Source organism: Rhinoderma darwinii, chromosome 1 (assembly GCF_050947455.1).
Source record: "Rhinoderma darwinii isolate aRhiDar2 chromosome 1, aRhiDar2.hap1, whole genome shotgun sequence".
NCBI classification, from domain to species: Eukaryota; Metazoa; Chordata; class Amphibia; order Anura; family Rhinodermatidae; genus Rhinoderma; species Rhinoderma darwinii.
In genome coordinates, this window is record NC_134687.1 from 295,833,442 (window position 1) to 295,847,080 (window position 13,639).

The window sequence follows — 13,639 nt, forward strand, 5'->3', positions numbered from 1 at the left end:
TATGTAATGCCACCCAGCCCCCTGTATGTAATGCCACCCAGCCCCCTGCAGGTAATGCCACCCAGCCCCCTGCAGGTAATGCCACCCAGCCCCCTGTAGGTAATTCCACCCAGCCCTCGGCAGGTAATGCCACCCAGCCCTCGGCACATAATGCCACCCAGCCCCCTGCAGGTAATGCCACTAAGTCCCCTGTAGGTAATGCCACACAGCCCCCTGTAGGTTGCACCCATCCCCCCCCTTCCAGGAGTAGTCACTGACTTCAATGTCCATATATGGACAGTGTAGTCACTGACTTCTCCTGGAGAGGAATCCCCGGCCACAAGGTCGGGGATTCCGTTTCAGAAGTGAGTGACGTCAATGTGTCCATATATGGACAGTGTAGTCACTCACTTCTCCTGTAGCGGAATCCCCAGTCCCCGGCCGGGAATTGGGGATTCCGACTCCTACGGGGAGCAAAAAAAGACCCTCCTCACATGCACTCTGCACTGTGAGGAGGAGGAGAGAGAGCGACGGGACACTTTCCGGTGATGGCTGTGTATTACCCGGCCCCATAGACTTCTATGGGAGCCGGGCGGCCAGGTAAACGGCCGAAAATAGGGCATGTCCCATTTTTTGACGACCAGGTTTCCCGGGCCGTCCAAAAATCGGTCGTGTGAATAGCCCCATTAGGGGTCTATTGTTCCTACTGCAGCCGTGTGACTGCCGTTTTATGAACGGCTGTCACCCGGCCGGGAAACCCTGTCGTGTGAATAAGGGCTAAGGCCTTATTCACGCGACAGGGTCCGAGTGTCAGCCGATAAAGACAGCAGTTTTTCCCGGCAATTTTGCATCCGTTCCGGGCCGTGTAAGGCTGGGTTCACACGAGCACATTAACGTCCGTAATTGACGGACGTATTTCGGCCGGAAGTCCCGGACCGAACTCAGTGCAGGGAGCCGGGCTCCTAGCATCATAGTTATGTACGATGCTAGGAGTCCCTGCCTCTCTGCAGGACAACTGTCCCGTACTGTAATCATGTTTTCAGTACGGGACAGCAGTTCCACGGAGAGGCAGGGGCTCCTAGCGTCGTACATAACTATGATGCTAGGAGCCCGGCTCCCTGCACTGAGTTCGGTCCGGGACTTCCGGCCGAAATACGTCCGTCCATTACGGACGTTAATGTGCTCGTGTGAACCCAGCCTTACAGTTTTTAACGGCTGATTTTGACCTGTTTTGCATCAGTTTTTTTCCCTGTCCATTTTTAAATTGGATGAATTTAATTTGTACATTTTTTGCCACACTCTTCCCTCTGTAGATAATGCCACACACTGCCCTCTGTAGTTACTGTAACAGCCCCCTGTAGGTAGTGCCACACAGCCCCCCCTGTAGTTAATGGCACACAGCCCCCCCTGTAGTTAATGGCACACAGCCCCCCTGTAGTTAATGGCACACAGCCCCCCTGTAGTTAATGGCACACAGCCCCCCTGTAGGTAATGGCACACAGCCCCCTGTAGGTAATGCCACACAGACCACTTGTACATAATCACCACCCATAGATGGCACCCCCCCCATACTTTCCTGTAGGGGATGGCTCCAGGAGAAGTCCCTCACTTCACTGTCCATATATGGACAGTGAAGTGAGGGACTTCTCCTGGATCTGAATCCCCAGCCACAGTGGTGGGGATTCCGCTTCAGAAGTCCCTGACGTCACTGTGTCCATATATGTGTCCACTCGGGACACATTCGAGTGATGGCCGTGTATTACCCGGCCCATAGACTTCTATGGGGGCTGGGACAATGGGCAAAAATAGGGCATGTCCCATTTTTTGACAGCCAGGTTTTCTGGGCCGTCAAAAAATCAGCCGTGTGAATAGCCCCATTTGGGGTCTATTGTTCCTACTGCAGCCGTGTGACGGTAGTTTTTTGAACGGCCGTCACACGGCCGGGAAGCCCTGTCGTGTGCATAAGGGCTAAGGCTATGTTCAGGATTCTGTTATGATTTAGGGGCAGATTCCGAGCCCAAATCCTGACAGAATATTTTAGCATTACGCCAGCAATGGATTGTGAATGGGGTTTTTCACGCCCCAATCAATGCTTCCGAAAAAATCTGCATGAAGTAATAATTTCAAAATGCACAGCGTGTTCATTATTACCGCAGATTTCGCGTAGAAAGGCTCTGGATTAGCTCCATTGAATTACAATGGGGCATGCAGATCCACTGGGCAATCCATGGCAGAAATGAGAGTTTCAGCTGCGAATTTCTGCTGTGGATTATATACAAAATCCACAATGGATTTGCCTCTGGCAAATATGTACTGTGCAGTGGCGTAGCTCTAGGGGTCAGTAGTTTGAATAGGCATGTATCCATTAAAGACAATCCCTTTGGTGAGGAAAAAATGAATATATTTTCCTTTTAAATATTCAAAGTGATATACAAAAATTATCTTTAGTACAAAAATATTTTATATTGTAAGTAATTCCTAGATATTAAAAATGATGGTGTAACGTGCATTACAATATTCTATTATTTTCATATATATTTCATTTAATCAAGTATTTTAATCAAATATTCATAGTTAACTTTAATAGAAATAAATTCTATCATGTAATAGAGGAATGGATAACCTATAATATATAAATTATTTTTCTGATTTTAGTCCTCTAGTCACCTATGGTTTATATATATTTCACATGACTGTATTTATGGTAGAGAAATAGACTATATTTAGATTCTCATTGTTTTTATAGGAAAATACCGAAGTTGCAGGTTTCATTAAGACCTATTAGGCTGACGCTATTAAGAGTATAAATACAATATACCGTATTTTTAGGACTATTAGACGCACCCAGGTTTTAGACAACAGAAAATAGGAAAAAAAATCATATTTCTTCTACAAAGAAAAAACTATTGGTTAAAAAAAATAATTTGTTCAGTTTCATCACATTCTGAAAGCCATAAATTATATTTTCCATCGTTTGAGCGGTGTGAGGGCTTATTTTTTGCGGGACGAGCTGTAGTTTTTATTAGCACCATTTTTTGGTACATACAATTTTTTTTATCACTTTTTATTTAATTCTTTTTAGCGCTATGGTGACCAAAAGACAACGATTCTGGGGTTTTAAATTATTGGTTTTTTTACACCGTTCACTGTGTGAGTCAAATAATGCTATATTGTAATAGTTTCGGACTTTTGCGGATGCAGCAATACCAATTTTTTAATTTTTTTATTTTTACATTGTGCTTGGGGAAAAATGGGAAATGGCTTTTTTTAACTTTACATTTTTTTTACACACCTGAAAATTTATTTAACTTTTTTTTTTTACACATATTTTACTAGTTCCCTTAGGGGACTTGAACCAGCGATCGTTACAATACACTGCAATACATGGCTGAGTTACTGAAACAGCGTAACTCACTGAGCTACGCTATTTCCGTAACTCCCATTGTAGTGAATGGCAGTTACAGAAGCAGCGTAGCATGCTACTCTGTTTCCGTAACTACTATTCAGTTCTATGGGAGTTACAGAAATAGCGTAGCTCAGCGAGTTACGCTGTTTGCCTAACTCGACCATGTAACCAGGAAGTGAAGTGGCCGGAAGACAGCGGTGTCGGGTAAGATAGGGGGGCCGTTTTCAAAATGGGCGCGTAAAAAAACAGCCGCGAAAAAGAAGTGCATGTCACTTCTTCAGCTGTTTTTCGAGCCGTTTTTCCATAGACTGTATAGAAAAACTGCTCCAAAAACGCCCCCAAAAACGCGAGTGGCTTAAAAAAATTACAGAAAATCAGGAGCTGTATTCCCTTGAAAACAGCTCCGTATTTTCAGAAGTTTTTGAGTTTGTGTATGCACATAACCCATACTCTTAATCGCCTCAGCCCAATGAAACCTGCAACTTCAGGATTTTCCTATAAAAACAATGAGAATCTAAATATAGTCTATTTCTCTTCCATAAATACGGTCATGTGAAATATATATAAACCATAGGTGACTAGAGGACTAAAATCAGAAAAATTATTTATATATTATAGGTTATCCAGTCCTCTATTACATGATAGAATTTATTTATATTGAAGTTAACTATGACTATTTGATTAGATAAAATACTTGATTAAACGAAATATATATGAAAATAATAGAATATCGTAATGCACGTTACACCATCATTTTTAATATCTATGAATTACTTACAATATAAAATATTTTTGTACTAAAGATAATAATAGAATCTATCAAATTATATTACTAAAGATCAAATACATATATATCTAGATATTATCAAGCCTGTTTTTAAATACTTTTTTAACACTGATATATCACAATATATTGTACCCTCACCTTACATGCTTTAATCACAAGCTGCACGTCTTCTATATAAACTGGCACCGGATGTAACACTACATGCTTGAAAAAGGGGTCGGACCCCGAAACGTCGCACCAGCACTTGGCGCAGTTAGACGCCTTTTCTGTCTCCTAATGTGAACCTCTGCAGGACTCCTTCCACAGACCCATCCGGAAAAAGGTAAACATCAACCGGAGGATCTTATGTAACAGGACTCCAGCATATTGGGTGACTTTTACCTTTATTACACACTATTGTTATAGTGCATATTTTTGTATATGACATATATAAAAATTTTTCCTCACCAAAGGGATTGTCTTTAATGGATACGTGCCAAGCGTCTTTTTTGCACGTCACACCCGTATGCCAATTTAGGTCTATTTTCGTTTTTCTGTAGCTCTAGGGGTCGCAATTGCGATCGGGCCCCTAAGCCTTGGAGGCCCACACTGCCCCCGTAGCCACACACCGCTGGTCCCGCTTCCTAAATGCTGGATGAAGGAGCTTACGCCTCCTTGCTCCAGCATTTACTCACGGCTCGGCGCAGGCAGGCACAATGTAGTGACCTCATTGCGCCTGTCGGCTCCGAGTCACAGCACAGACCGGAGGAGAAGGATCCTCCACCCGTCGTGGGAATGGGTATAGGTAAGTAATTATGTTATTATTTTTCTATTAGGAAGTATGGGGCATTATACTGGGTAAGGAACGGGGGCTGATATGGTGGCAGCTATAGGAGCATCTTACTATATGAGGGGTGTTATACTGTATGGGGGCATGATTATATTGTGGGGGCAGCTATGGGGGCATTATACTGTGTGGGGGCATTATACTGTGTGGGGGCAGCTTTAGGGGGCATTACTGTGGGGTCAGCTATGGGGGGCATTATACTGTGGGGACAGCTATGGGGGGGCATTATACTGTGGGGACAGCTATGGAGGCATTATACTATGGGGATAGCTATGGGTGGCAATATACTGTGTGGTGCAGCTATGGGGGGCATTCTACTGTGTAGGGCATCTTTGGGGGGGCATTATACTGTGGGGGCAGCTATGGGGAGGGACAGCTATGGGGCATTATGCTGTATGGGGGCATCTGTGTGGGCATTATACTGTATGGGGGCATCTGTGGGCATTATAATGTATGGGGCATCTCTGTGGCAATTGTACTGTATGGGGGCATTATACTGTGTGAGGGGCACTATGGGAGCATGATACTGTGTGGGCTGAACCGGGTGAGTATAGGCGGGGATTGGGTGGGATTAGAGACGCGGCTTAAAAGATGTTACAGGGCTAGAATGATAGCGGGATTCACTTGCTTGTGTCGCCCACCACTACTACCTCCTTTATAATCAGGGTCACTAGGGTTATGCCTAGCTTCCCTACCTTTCTCTTGTACTAACGTTCGTCTACTTGCTTTGCTGCTACGTAAGTGTATACGATGTGAGTAAATACAATTGTATAGTAAATAAAGGGTAATATTTATTTACTAACAATAATCACACTTACATATAAAATACACCAAACAGAGAACACAGTAACTGATCACAGTATAGTATCAGTATACCCCAATACATATAGCAAGTTAATATATACTGAGTGTACTCACACTATACGTAATACAGTATAAAAACGGTATCACAATCCTACTGTAATGACGGGGGTAGGGAAGCGGACAAGTGAGCCCTAATCTACCCGCCACTCTGTCCCTGCCTACTTGCAACGACCCGCCCTAGGCGACGGAGTACAACTGGGCGGCGGTCCCTACGCTCAGTAAGTGCAAGAGACAAACAGACAAGGGAACACAAAGCAAAGGGAAATGGGGCAGTTGCCCACGGCAACACCGTGAGCAACAAGAGTGGTGAACCAGCCGAGTCAAACCAGGAGTGCACGAGGTACCAAACGCAGAGCAGGAGAGTAGTCAGAAAGCCAGGGTCAGTATGGAGCAGGATCAAATAGAAGCTGTAGCTGGGCCAGGAAACCACACGAGAAGAATCACAAGCAAAGGAGGAACAGGAAAGGCAGGTATAAATAGACAGAGGGCGGGAGCTAGCTCCGTCTGGCCAGGCTGCGATAGGCTCTCCCACTCCTAAGCCTGCCATCCTGAGCGGTGGAAGCTGGAGTCAGTCTCAGAGACATAGACTCAGGTGCAGACTGATTACCTATGGGCGTATACACAGAAGTTGTGCCTGGCAGATCCTTTACACCTACCTTATACCACCACCCACTTACCTAAACATACATATGAATACAGTTACAATAGGGTTAAACGGGTACCAGGGAATGTACAGGTACCAGGGGATGTACAGGTAAAGGGTTGAAGTAAGGAAAGGGGAGACTTACAGTGAAAGAAATAAGTATTTGATCCCTTGCTGATTTTGTAAGTTTGCCCACTGTCAAAGACATGAACAGTCTAGAATTTTTAGGCTAGGTTAATTTTACCAGTGAGAGATAGATAATATATAAAAAAAAAAAAGAAAATCACATTGTCAAAATTATATATATTTATTTGCATTGTGCACAGAGAAATAAGTATTTGATACCCTGCCAACCATTAAGAGTTCAGCCTCCTCCAGACCAGGTACACGCTCCAAATCAACTTGGTGCCTGCATTAAAGACATCTGTCTTAAATGGTCACCTGTATAAAAGACTCCTGTCCACAGACTCAATTAATCAGTCTGACTCTAACCTCTACAACATGGGCAAGACCAAAGAGCTTTCTAAGGATGTCAGGGACAAGATCATAGACCTGCACAAGGCTGGAATGGGCTACAAAACCATAAGTAAGACGCTGGGTGAGAAGGAGACAACTGTTGGTGCAATAGTAAGAAAATGGACGACATACAAAATGACTGTCAATCGACATCGATCTGGGGCTCCATGCAAAATCTCACCTTGTGGGGTATCCTTGATCCTGAGGTAGGTGAGAGCTCAGCCGAAAACGACACAGGGGGAACTTGTTAATGATCTCAAGGCAGCTGGGACCACAGTCACCAAGAAAACCATTGGTAACACATTACGCCGTAATGGATTAAAATCCTGCAGTGCCCGCAAGGTCCCCCTGCTAAAGAAGGCACATGTACAGGCCCGTCTGAAGTTTGCAAATGAACATCTGGATGATTCTGAGGGATTGGGAGAAGGTGCTGTGGTCAGATGAGTCTAAAATTGAGCTCTTTGGCATTAACTCAACTCGCCGTGTTTGGAGGAAGAGAAATGCTGCCTATGACCCAAAGAACACCGTCCCCACTGTCAAGCATGGAGGTGAAAACATAATGTTTTGGGGGTGTTTCTCTGCTAAGGGCACAGGACTACTTCACCGCATCAATGGGAGAATAGATGGAGCCATGTACCGTCAAATCCTGAGTGACAACCTCCTTCCCTCCACCAGGACATTAAAAATGGCTCGTGGCTGGGTCTTCCAGCACGACAATGACCCGAAACATACAGCCAAGGCAACAAAGGAGTGGCTCAAAAAGAAGCACATTAAGGTCATGGAGTGGTTTAGCTAGTCTCCAGACCTTAATCCCATCGAAAACTTATGGAGGGAGCTGAAGATCCGAGTTGCCAAGTGACAGCCTCGAAATCTTAATGATTTACAGATGATCTGCACAGAGGAGTGGGCCAAAATTCCATCTAACATGTGTGCAAACCTCATCATCAACTACAAAAAACGTCTGACTGCTGTGCTTGCCAACAAGGGTTTTGCCACCAAGTATTAAGTCTTGTTTAGGGATTAAATACTTATTTCTCTGTGCACAATGCAAATAAATATATATAATTTTGACAATGTGATTTTCTTTTTTTATATATATATATATATATATATATATATATATATATATATATATATAATCTATCTCTCACTGGTAAAATTAACCTAGCCTAAAAATTCTAGACTGTTCATGTCTTTGACAGTGGGCAAATTTACAAAATCAGCAAGGGATCAAATACTTATTTCCTTCACTGTACGTGTAGCTGCGGCTACATGTGGATACTTAGCGGTTCATGTGGTCCAAGGTTGGTGAGTTGGTGTGTCTTGAGGGAGGCAGGAAACAACAGAGTGAGAGTGGGACAGTTGACCCTCTTATACCTTATCCGTGCACATCTGTGTGACATCACATGCTCATGCACGTGCAATGGGGGGACATGGGTTTATGGCTCCCTCATGGAGTCTCATTACCTGGCAAGGGAGGGGCAAGCAGTTGGAACTTCCTGCTTCCTGGAAATACAGGATTTGTTCACTGCTTATGGCTTCCACCCCTACCAGGGTGTCTCATTACCTGGTGAGGGGACGAATGTACACCTTTCTGGAGAGACATATATATATATATATATATATATATACACACTCACATGTACATAGATATAAATATATAAAACACTTCCCTTTACAAAAGAAAATTGCCTCGCGCATCGCATCGATTTGTCCCTCTTTGTGATACTTGAAAATATATCACAGTCTACACGGAGGGCTGTGTAGCTCTGTATGGGGAGGCTGTATAGCACTATCCATAGGGGGCTGTATAGCACTGTCTACAGGAGGGGGATGTATGGCACAGGGGGGCACTATCTACAAGGGTGGGCTGTTTATGGCACCCAGAGGAGGGGGCCCCCAGTCAAAAGTTTTCTATGGGGCCCAGTGTTTCCTAGTCACGCCGCTGGTGCTGTGTGAACAGATTTTAGAGATCTGTGCTTTTCTACAAAAACCAGATAAAATATGTAGCCAGTAGTTGACCAGATTTAGCTGACATACACCTATAAACTAGAACTTTTAAGTCAATTTGCTACCTAACTTTCAAAGAGAGTCATGGTGGTTTTAGGATATATATGGCAAGTTCAGTTAGTGTACATGCTATTTATGGGATATTGAGACAGAATCCTGTTTCAGATTTATAAAGTGTTTTAGACGTGCTTTTTTTCACCCGACAAGGATGTGTGGCTTAGGATGCTCCAAATTGTGACAACATTTTGGTGCAAAAATAGTGTTCCAACGTAAGCCAACCAAGAAGTGGTATAAAGTTAGACAGAAGTTTCTAAAGATGTGCCAACTTTCTCATCCAGCATGAGACACTGATAAATTTGGCGCATCTAGTCTTATTCTAAGATGTCTAAATTTCAGACAGTATTAGTTAATCTTCCCAAGTGAGTTTATCTCCCGCTGTCACATCTTGATGTTTAGAGTGACAGCTTAATCATGGCTTTGTTCCTACTTTAGTGTCATCTTCATCCCGTCTTGTACTTACATTCCACTAAAAGGAACACAGTCTAGATGAGTGTAGTTATATCTGTATTATTAAAATATAAATTCCCAGTGCAGTATGATTGACGTTTCCTTAAAGGAATATTTCCATCTAAGGTGATGGCATAATGGTAGGATATGCCATCACTTTATGAACGGTGGTGGTTCGACCTCTGGGATCCTCACTGATCCTGATAATGAAGGGGCCTGTCAGCCCCGTATTTGCCACGAGGCTCTGGGGTTGCAGCTTGTAGGGCATCCAGCAGGGGGGGGGGCGCAGGAGCGTTTTTTTTTTACTCTAGAGATGAGGCCTGCATCGCTGGAGGAGAGGACAGTGTAGGGACAGATGAGGGTCTATTGGAGCACGGAACACTGGTGCTATCTACAGGGGACTCTGTGGCACTATCTACAGGGGGCACAGTGGCATTCTCTACATGGGGCAGTGCCACTACATGGGCATTGGCACTATTTACGGGGGGCACTGTGGCTCTATGTGCATAAGCACTGGCACTATCTACATGGGCACTGTGGCTCTATATACATGGGCACTGGCATTATCTACAGGGGCAGTGTGTGGCATAATGTATATGGGCACTGTGGCACTATCTACAGGGGGCACTATCTACGCTGGTTTTTACGCTACGAGTTGTGGTCAGCAAATCTAGTAGCCTAGCTGTTAGGAAAACACTGGTTCCCTTAATGTCGCTATGACAACCTTTCTAGCTTCTGGGCGGTTCTTCTTTTGCTTTGAGCCTATCTCTCTTATCTGTCCCTCTGACAATCTGCTGTTGTGTTGTATTTATACTTGTCTTTTCCCACCTGTCTTTGTGAATTTTCCTATCTCCTGTTTGTGATCAAGCTCCTGACTTCTCCTGCACTTCTGTTTTCTGGACCTCGTGTATACTGACATCGGCTTGTCTCTCATTAACCCCCTGCCTACCGATTCTGATTATCCGCTCCCGGCTGGTTTTGACCGTGGCTTTTCTGATTACCTTTACTCTGTTTCTGGACTTTCACTTAACCTATTGGCTGTCTGGTTTTCAGCTCAGGCTTGCCTGCATTGCACCTCTTATGCAAAATTACACTCTGTTAAATCAACCTGGGTTCTTAGTAGCAAAGTCCATCCCACCTTGCGGTTGGCTCTGGCGAACACCTTAGAGTCACCTTAGAAACTGTCGATCAGAGTGGTTATGGATTTGAGGTTGCGAGTTTACTTGCATGCTCTCTCCCGGCAGACTCCAGCAGCCTTGAGGTATCACTCCACTTGCATTTCCATAACACTAGCCCTTTATATTAGAGCTTGTAATATAAAAAGCTTGACTATATGAGCAGACCAAGATTTGCAGCATACAAACCAGAGGGCAGCGGGACCGTAGGAAAAATTACTGGGTTTAAAAAGTATGCATTTGGAAACCTTCTGTAAAGGATCTGCCAGGCACAGCTTCTGTGTCAACGCCCATAGGTAATTAGTCTGCACCTGCTTCTATGTCTGTGAGACTGACTCCATCTTCCACCACTCAGGATGGCAGGCTTAGGAGTGGGAGAGCCTATCACAGCCTGGCCAGACGGAGCTAGCTCCCGCCCTCTGTCTATTTATACCTGCCTTTCCTGTTCCTCCTTGCTTGTGATTCTTCTCGTTTGGTTTCCTGGCCCTGCTGCAGCTTCTTGAACTATTTGACCCTGCTTCATATTGACCCTGGTTTACTGACTACTCTCCTGCTCTGCGTTTGGTACCTCGTACACTCCTGGTTTGACTCGGCTTGTTCACTACTCTCCTGCTCTGCGTTTGGTACCTCGTACACTCCTGGTTTGACTCGGCTCGTTCACCACTCTTGTTGCTCACGGTGTTGCCGTGGGCAACGGCCCCTTTTCCCTTAGCTTCTGTGTACCCTTGTCTGTTTGTCTGTCGTGCACTTATTGAGCGTAGGGACCGTCGCCCAGTTGTACCCCGTCGCCTAGGGCGGGTCATTGCAAGTAGGCAGGGACTGAGTGGCGGGTAGATTAGCGCTCACTTGTCTGTTTCCCTACCCCCCATCATTACATAATCACAAGCCCATATACCTAGTCTACCCTGGTCCCTCACACTACTATGGACCCTCTTGAGACCCTGGCTCAGCAAATGCAGGGTCTCTCCCTACAGGCCCTGGCTCAGAGGGTCAACCAGCCTGATGCTACCGTGGTAGTGCCCCTCACCTCACCTCTTGAACCCCACCTCAAGTTGCCTGACCGGTTCTCAGGGGACCGGAAGACTTTTCTCTCCTTTCGGGAGAGTTGTAGGCTCTATTTTCGCTTAAAGCCCCACTCCTCAGGTTCTGAGAGCCAGCGGGTGGGTATAATTATGTCCCGGCTCCAGGAAGGGCCCCAAGAATGGGCCTTCTCCTTGGCTCCTGACGCCCCTGAACTTTCCTCCGTTGATCTTTTCTTTTCTGTTCTCGGACTCATTTATGACGAGATTGACAGGACTGCCTTTGCCGAGAGTCAGCTGGTGACCTTACGTCAGGGTAAGAGACCTGTTGAGGAGTATTGCTCTGACTTTAGGAAGTGGTGCGTAGCTTCTCGGTGGAATGACCCTGCCTTAAGGTGCCAGTTTAGGTTGGGTCTGTCGAACGCCCTGAAGGACCTGCTAGTTAGCTATCCCTCTTCTGACTCCCTAGACCAGGTTATGGCTTTAGCGGTACGACTTGACCGACGTCTCAGGGAACGACAACTTGAACGTTTTTGTGTTTTCTCCTCTGACTCCCCCATGATGCCTCCCGAGGTTCCGTTGCTTCGTTCTTCCACGGAAGACTCAGACGTACCTATGCAACTCGGGGCCTCCGTGTCCCCCCAACAACGTAGAGAGTTCCGCAGGAAGAATGGTCTCTGCTTCTATTGTGGGGATGACAAGCATCAAGTGAACACCTGTCCTAGACGTAAGAATAAGCAGCCGGAAAACTTCCACGCCTAAGTGATCATCGGGGAGGTCACTTGGGCGCACAGGTATTTCCCGTAAATATGAAACGTTATAAAATCTTGCTTCCCTTTCAGGTCTCTTTTGGTGGTAGGTCTGCTACCGGCAGTGCCTTCGTGGATTCAGGGTCTTCTGCTAATATCATGTCTGTGGAATTTGCTATGTGTCTAGCTATGCCTTTGATTGATTTGCCTAAACCTGTCCCGGTAGTGGGTATCGACTCCACTCCTCTTGCTAATGGTTATTTTACACAGCATACCCCTGTTTTTGAACTCCTTGTTGGCTCCATGCATTTGGAGCAGTGCTCTGTACTGTTGATGCAGGGATTATCGTCCGATTTGGTTTTAGGCCTTCCCTGGTTGCAGTTGCATAATCCCACGTTTGACTGGAATACTGGGGATCTTACCAAATGGGGTAATGAATGCTTGACGTCATGTTTTTCTGTTAATTCTATTTCTCTCCCTGAGGAGGTGAACACACTACCTGAATTTGTTCAGGACTTCGCTGATGTTTTCTCTAAGGAGGCCTCCGAAGTGTTACCTCCTCATAGAGAATACGATTGCACTATCCATTTGGTACCAGGAGCTAAGCTCCCTAAGGGTAGGATATTTAATCTCTCTTGTCCCGAACGTGAAGCCATGAGAGAGTATATCCAGGAATGCCTGGCCAAGGGTTACATTCGCCCCTCTACTTCTCCGGTACTTCTCCCCTTCTACTTCTCTGGCTTCTTCTTCATAGGGAAGAAGAATGGTGGTCTTAGGCCATGCATTGACTACCGTAACTTGAATAAGGTCACTATAAGGAACCAGTATCCCCTTCCTTTGATTCCTGATCTCTTTAATCAGGTTCAGGGGGCCCAATGGTTCTCTAACTTTGATCTACGGGGGGCGTATAACCTTATCCGCATCAAAGAGGGGGATGAGTGGAAGACTGCCTTTAACACGCCCGAAGGTCATTTCGAACCCTTTGGGTTGTGTAATGCTCCCGCGGTCTTCCAGAATTTCATAAATGAGATTTTAAGAAATTACCTGGGGGTATTTCTTGTAGTGTACCTTGATGACATACTTGTGTTTTCCAAGGACTGGTGCTCCCACATTGAGCATGTCAGGAAGGTGCTCCAGGTCCTTCGGGAAAACAAACTG